Here is a 9,118-nt window from a genome sequence, read left to right as displayed (position 1 = left end):
TTCCAGAAACCGGCCGGTTTTCGGCCCAGTCAGGTGTCTCAAAAGTAGCAGGTAGCGAAAACCGGGGCCACAGGTTTCTCCAAACCTACCGGTTTCGCACTTAAGATAGATTTCCTTCAATTCTCAAAACCTGCCGGTTTCCGAAAACCGGGGCCACAGGTTTTGAGCTCAGTTTGACGCAATTGCCTTGAGTTTGAACTTGAGGCCTAGGCCCAACTCCTTTGGGCCAAGTTTGACGCTCGTGGCCCCTTTGAAGCTAGCTAGATCATCCCGCAATGCTCCGGGATCCGTGTAGTCATCCAAGAGTGATAAGAAATAGGCCTCCAAAGATCAATTATCATCAAAAACAGCACTGCAACTAACAGACACTACACAACACACATTAGCACTAAAATAGGCTCCGAAGAGCTCAAATGAGATGAAAAGTGCATACGGGACGGGGGTAAAAACTATATAAAATATGAGTGTATCAAACTCCCCCAAGCTAAAACCTTTGCTTGTCCCTAAGCAAAAAGCATCAATGAGACATAAACGATTAACTCACCCCAAAATCTATGCAAAAAGGTTGGTGATAAAACAAGAGTCAAATCAAGGCAAGCAATCATCATGACCGAAATCTCTAATCCCCACAGTCACACATCAAACCGATACAAAGCTCAAGCAAGGCTCACAAGACATACGTATAAAATCAAGATTGGGCCTCACCAAGTGAATCACTCCTCTCGTTATGTGGTGGGCTAAGCGATCCAATTGTGGCCCGTTCACTCACCTTCCCATTATGAGCATGCATACTACCGAATGAGTAGTCGCCCCTCCCAACTCACAACACTAGTGTGTTTGAAGGTTCTCCTAAACACTCAACCTACACCGGAGTCGACTCGAAATGCGCATATGCTCTTTGGCCCTTGATAAACGACTATTTTCAACCTATTGTTATACACACATTGCACGATGATCAAAAAGGTCTTTATATAGGCTTGTAACGTTGGCCGGGTATAAACAAGGGGTAAGGAATATTCTGGATATGTGAGTAATAAAGTCTAACTTGGGGAGCAAAAACAACCAATGAAACCAAAGAAATCATCTCCGAAAATTAACTCATCAATAACCAAAACATTACCATAAGGGAGGAAGTATCCAATATATTTCATAGTATGAACCAATTTCTATCCTTTTCCTTGCTTTTCTAATACTATAAAATGAATGACATATTTTTGTTCTTTTTTTTTCTTTTTTCTTTTTTTCTTTTTTTTTTCCTTTTTTTTTTTTTTGTATTTAACGACGAAAATAAACAACTAGATATGTACAAACTATAACACCCGTAACCACAAACTTTTAGGTGCCAACTAATGAATACACCTCTTTCTTTGCTAACTTCCCAAGTACATGGAAACACCACCTTGAGTAACATAGGCCTTCAAAGCCAACCATCTCAAAAAAATAAGCCAATACTAATAAATGATAGCTCCCCCAAGCTAGACTCGGGATAAGTAACCAACGGGGCTAATAAGGGCTATTTTGTGGAGTTAAATGAAGAAAACGGTCAAGGCTAAACATGGGAAAGAAAAAGCAGGAACAGATGTATCTAAGATCGTCTGAAAGCTTCCTAAAGAATGGCCTTTCATCATGCGCAAAGTGCAAGTGTGTTAAGCATACTAATAGTCGAAACCCAAAAACTCAGATTAATGCAACACCAGGAATTAAGCACTTTGAAAAATCAAGGCTCAAGACCTCACAGCTAACCACAATCCAGCATTGTACATATGAAAAGTGGGACAAAGTTGACCTTTGACAAGAGTCAATACAACTGTAGTTCATACATCAAACAGTCAATCCAATATGCTCACCTGTCTTATCAGCTTGAATCATCAAAATACAATTTCGAACCAAAGGGGCACAGGGAATTAATTGTCTAAATCTCATTGATCAACACGTATTTTTTAATTTTTAATTTTTTTTTTGTTAAAGCAAAAATTATCAAAGCATAAACTATCCTAAAGAAGCAAGCAAACACACACACACAATAATAGAAAAGAGGAATGGAAAGACATACCAATATGTACAAGAAGCAAATACCCCCCCAAGCTAAATCGGACAATGTTCTCATTGGCTCAAAGGGGTACGGAATCATCACCAATATCATCATCATCACCATTATCATCGCCTCCCACCTGTCCACCACTCGGACCCGCACCAGAACTCCCTTGCCCACCATCATGGGCAAATCGACTCGCCAGTTGGCTCTCAAAATGATCAAACCGGCTCTCGAAGTGACTCTCAAGCCGGTCAAATCGGCCCCATAATTGACTCTGAAATTGATTGAAATGGGAGGTGAGAGCCTCTTGGTTAACCTCGAGTTGCCGGAATCTAGCATATATGATCTCTGGGTCTAGGGAGCCGGGCTCACCAGGCTGGCCTGCAGCCCGTGCTGCATCTCTAAAATAGGCCTACTCATGTATAGGTTGCTGAACAGGAACCTGCTCAGCAGGGATGTCATAAAGATAGCTAGCCTGATCAGGGATAAAGCTGTGAGAGCAGTATTAGGTAGTGTGAAAAGAGGCCTCCCATTAAACATCCATTGAATCTCTCCAGGCACTAGACTATGGTTTAAGGGCCTAATCCACCCTTGCCTCTCCATGTAGAGAAGTGTCATGGCATTACCACCCTCAACATGCCCAGTGTCTGGCTGAACAAAATTTGCCACACTCATAGCTAGGTGTGTGATCATGCCTCCTAACACAATGGGACGGGTGGATGACTGCTTCCCGAGAGCCTGAAAATGTAGAGCCATGTGGTGGGCTACATTGATCTTGTAAGAATTGGCTCCCCTATACACCCAACTTCCCAAAATCATCAACTCAGCACTCCGGACATTATTAGGCTCAAATCTCCCAAAGAAAGTCAACCCGAAAAACCGTTGGCCTACCCTAAGCAAGGGGTGTTGAAAGGAAGTGGCATGGAGATGTTGCACATCCTCTTTTATCTCCCCTGTTAAAGAGGTCCACAATTCCAAAACATTGTAGGGAGCGGGGGGTTCCTTAGATCCACCTACATTCATACCATACACTCGGGCAAAATCTCTCATAGACATGCGGTAATTCTGATTGAACATTCGGAAAGAAACATGTGTAATTTCACTACCACGCCCTTTTTCGACATTGAAACTACTCAAACATTCAAGGGTGAGACGTGCATAGGTTTTTCGACCACAAATATCATACATTCTACCTATGCCAGCATGTTGAAACAGTTTTTTCAATTCTTTATCAATCCCTAACTTTTTCAGACTTTCCTTATGTAACCAACGAGTGGGATGGATGGGTTTACCTTTGAGTAGCTTAAACCGGCGTTGTTGATCGTAGGACTCGAACACCACATCCGGGTAAGTTGTGTCTTGCTCAAGCTGCACTTCGGGAGGTGGTGAAGGTACCCTACTCGTACTTTCCTCTGCCCTTGACCTCTTAGTTGGTGCCATTGATGTATTTTCAAGCTTTTTGGGTGAAATTCCTCTTTCAAGAATCTGAATGAAAAACAAGGAATTGATACTAAGAGATGAAAGAGGGAAGGTTGAGGATGATTTTGATGTAAGAAACTTGTAATTTGGTGGAGTAATGGAGGTGGTTTGAGGATTTGAAGAGTTAGGGTTTTGAGGTTTAATGGAGTTTTGGGGAAAAATTTGAGGAAGAAGATGAATTGAGAAAGTGAGACCCGTGGGAAACTGCTGCTGCTGCTATTCTGTTTCGGAAATTTTCCCAAAAACCGGCCGGTTTTCGCGAAATTATAAACTCCCTGACATGCGCGAAACCGGCCGGTTTCCCCAGACTTGCCCCCTAGGTTTTCGCAATTTCTCTGCTTTGGCTTACCCATGTTTCCGAAAACCGGGCGCCCAGGTTTTCACAAACCTGCCGGTTTTCGGTAATTGTAATTTTTCTTGTTCCATGCGAAACCGGCCGGTTTGTGGAAACTTGCCTCCCCGGTTTTCGCGAATTTCTCTTTACTTTTCTTCAACATTTTCCTCGGACGCTGATTTCTTGGTTGCATACGGAACCGGCAGGTTTTGATGAAACCGGCCGGTTTTCGCTAAAAATTTCCCCTTACGACCAAGCAACTAAAAAAATTTCTAAGGCATGAATATGATGCTAAGTTCGTAACCGGCAGGTTTCCACGAACCGGCCGGTTTTCCTCGCCTTCTAAAACGCCCATCATCCTTCAAATTTCTCACACTTGGTATAAAAATCTGCACATTACACAAACGACCAAGTGGTAAAATTCCACTCTCCTCACCTCTCTAAAGCTATAGAATCGAAACTAAAAACACAAGAAAAAATGAAATCAAAAAGTATACTATGGAAAGCAATAAATGGATAATGAAATACTCATCCCCTATTAGATTGATGCAATGTCCCCATTACACAATCTCCGTTTATGCGCAGACAATCGACAGGAAAGGGATGAGAGCCACGACGGCTCATCGAATGGGGGCACCAAAGATGGTGCCATCTGGTGTCACATCGATTGCCTTGGATGAGCTATATGGTGCGGGGAGTGACAAACCACGACCCCGATCATGAATACGGTGCCCACCGTTTATAGAACTTTCGGCCTTTTGGGTCGCAGCATCATCAACCCGTGCCTTCTTTCGAACCCAAGTTAAGGGGTTCACACTCCGGTCACCTCCACCTGCAAAACAATTTGAAACACGCGCTTTCTCCGAGGGGTTATTAGAGTTAGTATGAGTCAATTCAGTATTAAAATAATCATTAGAAACATTGACTCCAAAACATGACTCTTCTACCATCGGGCTTCTAGCAACTTGGGTTAAATTGAAAGTGACTTTGTCATCCCCCACATTTAAAGTCAGTTTGCCATTCTTGACATCTATAATTGCCCCCGCAGTGTGTAGGAAGGGTCGACCTAAAATAATAGGAATTTGTCTATCCTCTTCCATGTCTAAAACAACAAAATCAACAGGAATAAAAAATTTACCTACTCTAACTGGCACATCTTCTAAAACACCTAGGGGGTATTTCACAGATCTATCAGCCATTTGCAGAGTTATGTTGGTAACTTTTAAATCACCCATGTTCAACTTAGTACATACAGACAGGGGCATGACACTAACACTGGCACCTAAATCACATAAGGCTTTGTCAATAAAAAGGTTGCTAATATTACACGGGATAGAGAAACTCCCGGGGTCCTTCAACTTGGGTGGAGACTTATTTTGTAGTAAGGCACTGCACTCCTCAGTAAATGCAACAGTCTCCACCTCACTAAATGCTCTCTTCCTAGTCAAGATGTCTTTCATGTATTTAGCATATGCAGGTACTTGAGTAATTAATTCAGTGAAAGGGACTGTTACCTGCAGATTCTTTACCACTTCTAAGAACTTACCAAACTGCTTGTCTAGCTTGTTCTTTAGCTGACGATGAGGAAAGGGAAGTTTGATAGGTGGAACTTGTATCTCAACTTTCTTCTCAACCCCTGTGTCAGCTTCCTTATCCTTGACCACCTTCTCACTTTCTCCTGGCACAATACCACTAACAGATACTCCAACCCCTTCCTCTATAGTCATAGGTGGCCCATCATACTCATATCCACTCCGCAAAGTGACAGCATTTACAGACTCTCTGGTCACAGGCTGTGAAGGGAGTTGACCTTTGGGTCTCTCTGCAAGAGCAGTAGCCATTTGCGCCAACTGTTTATCCATGATCTTGTTATGAGTAGTGAGGGCATCGATTTTGGCGTCCTTTTCGCTCAGAGACTTCTGCAATTCGAACATCATATTCCGCATCTCAACAAGCATGGGATCAGGTTGTGTGGGTTGAGGTTGTGGAGGAAAACCAGGTGGTCCACTAGGCTGTGGGTTGTAGTTATTCCGCGGTTGGTAAGGTTGTTGTGGTGGTGGAGGGTGTTGAATCTGGTGGGGGTTCTGAACATTGGTACTCCTATATGATAATAGGGGGTTGTTTTTATACCCCTCATTGTATGACTTGGAGTATGGATTGTTCTTCTTGTAGGCCTGGAATGCATTGCATTGTTCAATAGAGCTCCTACATTCCGGTGCATAATGACCTTGCATCCCACAACTATTACAGACATTAGCCAACTGAGCACTCATTGCGGCAACACTAGCTTGTTGGGTGGCCTGGGAAGATGCGTTTTGCATATTATCCAGCTTGTGATGTAGGGCAGTTAGCTGAGCAGTAAGTTGTTCAATAGAGTTCATCTCATGCTTAACACCACGATCGGCAAAACCTCTGGGATTCCCATATTGGGCACTATGGATGGCCATCTCCTCAATCACCTCTAAAGCTCTAGGCACCTCCAGTTGCATAAATCTCCCACTGGCAGCTGAATCCAAAAGACACCTAGACTCATTACCCAGACCATTATAGAACTGCTGAACCAGGAACCAGTCCTCCAGACCATGGTGTGGGCACTCTCTTTGTAAGTCCTTGAATCTTTCCCAAACGTCGAACAAACTCTCATCTCCTTGTTGAGAGATACCTAATATCTGACCCCTCAGACGGGCTGTCTTCTCAGGTGGGAAATATTTAACATAGAACGCAAGGGCCAAGGAATTCCAATCGGTGATTTTCATAGCTGCGCGGTTGAGACTGTTAATCCATAGCTTTGCCTTCCCACTCAATGAAAATGGAAAGAGTATCTCCATAGTCTGCTCCGGTGTTAAATTCTTCTGCTTAATGGTGGCACAATACTAAATGAAAGACTGAATATGGAGATTAGGATCTTCACCCTTTTCCCCACCGAATTGGTGTCTCTCGATCATGTTTATCAGCTGGGGTTCAATCTTGAAATTTTCGACCGCAATAGAAGGCATGATTGCCTTAGGGAGCATAGACAGACTTGGTTTAGAGTAGTCTGTAAGCCTTGGCACAAGTGGGGGTGGCGGTGGTGGTGCTTGGTCACCCATCTCTGAATCTGTATGGAATAGATTGCTAATCAGATACTCGGATTCAGAGTCAGAATAGTCTCTCAACTGTTTAACGAATCTACGCCGTTTACGAAAGGTCCGTTCAGGTTCAGGATCGAACGAAGTCAGATCACTGGTATGGACAGCCCTGGGCATAAACAAGCAAAAGCTAGAAAACAGTCGTGAGATCCGGTCTCAAGGAACGGGAGTCCCTTGAGAAGTAACAAACAATAATCTAGAAAAACAATTAATAACATAAAATAAAACCGTCTCCCCGGCAACGGCGCCAAAATTTGACAGGCTAAATCGCACTCCTATCAAAGATAAACCTAACGTTCACCAACTAAATATATAGTAAGGGAAGCAGGGATCGTATCCACAGGGAAACAATGTTCTTTCTACTATTAATTAACTAATCTAGACTACTGGTAACAAAGAGTTGAATTGGTTTGTATATTAAACTAAAGCAAATAATCAAATCGGAAAATAACAATATTAAAGGAATCTAGGGCAACGGTTCACCATAAATGCAGACCGGGATTGGACAACGGACAATAACAATCAATTAACAATTATAATTAGGAAAACATGCATCTCTCGAATGTTATGAATTCCTTAGGATAGAACGACTAGCGGGCTCTCGCTACGTACTAGAAATAATTCCTATCTAATAGCCACAGACCAAAAACATCAGATTTATACCTCTCGGCGCATAATCTAAGGTTAATCAAACTCAATCAAAATAGTCCGGCCGAACAGAATTGGCGAGCAATAATAATAAGCTATAGAAATTATAATCAATCAATCAATAATCAAAACCACATATAATCCCAATCATGCATTCATGGATCCCCTTAAACCCTAGAAAAGTAACTACTCACACATATTACCAATAAACAAAGCAAACATATTAATTGAGAGCATAATTGAAATTGAATAAAAGAATAAGAAACAAAGTAATACCTAAAACGAAGAATGAAGGATTAACTGAAAGTTTGAATCTTTAATTAATTAAAAGCTGAGTGTTTGGAGAAATAAAAATTGAAGTTTTAAGCTAAGCACAATAATAATACGAAATTCCGGAAGAAGCCCGTACTAAAAAAACACTAAATATATATATATAAGCCTCCCCTTAATCCTACGGAGTAACTAAGCAAAAGAAGACGCAAAGGGGCCGAAAACCGGGCACCCCGGTTTCCAGAAACCGGCCGGTTTTCGGCCCATTCAGGTGTCTCAAAAGTAGCAGGTAGCGAAAACCGGGGCCACAGGTTTCTCCAAACCTACCGGTTTCGCACTTAAGATAGATTTCCTTCAATTCTCAAAACCTGCCGGTTTCCGAAAACCGGGGCCACAGGTTTTGAGCTCAGTTTGACGCAATTGCCTTGAGTTTGAACTTGAGGCCTAGGCCCAACTCCTTTGGGCCAAGTTTGACGCTCGTGGCCCCTTTGAAGCTAGCTATATCATCCCGCAATGCTCCGGGATCCGTGTAGTCATCCAAGAGTGATAAGAAATAGGCCTCCAAAGATCAATTATCATCAAAAACAGCACTGCAACTAACAGACACTACACAACACACATTAGCACTAAAATAGGCTCCGAAGAGCTCAAATGAGATGAAAAGTGCATACGGGACGGGGGTAAAAACTATATAAAATATGAGTGTATCAGCGTGTGATGGCGTTTTGCACCATTTCCCTCCTATAAATACCCCTCATTTACATCGAAAAAAAGGAAGAGCACAACACATACAACGTCGTAATTTCAACATTACTCCTCACAATACAAACTTCAAAACTCTTCAAAAACACATACAAAAATTCCTAAACTCAAGAGCAATTGGGAGCTCGTGCCTAAGCCTAACTAGGTAAATCCGAATCCCATTTCAATCAATCATGCTATTTTGATTTCAAATAATTAGAAAGTTGGTATTTTTTGCCATAAAAAACACCACTTGCAACAATCATACATGCTTTTTCAAAAATGCAAACTTTTTCAAATACAAAATACAAACTTTCAAGATTCAAGGATGTTCAAAGTTGTTTACATTCATCTCTTTGAACTAGAATCACCTTCAAGTGTGGAGTAATCAAAGATGAAACCTTTTAGTATTTAAAGGTTTAGTCTTTTGAGATTCAAGACTCCATTTTTCAATATACAAGTTCAAGTTTTCAAATTTCAAAG

At 41.9% G+C, this 9,118-nt stretch overlaps 1 non-coding gene across 1 annotated transcript; it reads left to right on the top strand.

Moving 5' to 3' along the window:
* The first annotated feature begins 6,425 nt into the window (after window positions 1-6,425).
* Window positions 6,426-6,532, top strand: LOC130462204 (small nucleolar RNA R71). Its single transcript, XR_008922324.1, has one exon. It is a non-coding gene; the product is annotated as a small nucleolar RNA R71 (small nucleolar RNA).
* Window positions 6,533-9,118: the final 2,586 nt, after the last annotated feature.

The sequence above is a fragment of the Spinacia oleracea genome, chromosome 5, assembly GCF_020520425.1.
Source record: "Spinacia oleracea cultivar Varoflay chromosome 5, BTI_SOV_V1, whole genome shotgun sequence".
Lineage (NCBI taxonomy): Eukaryota > Viridiplantae > Streptophyta > Magnoliopsida > Caryophyllales > Amaranthaceae > Spinacia > Spinacia oleracea.
Note: the sequence above shows the minus strand (reverse complement) of the source record. Positions and strands in the feature narration are given on the sequence as shown.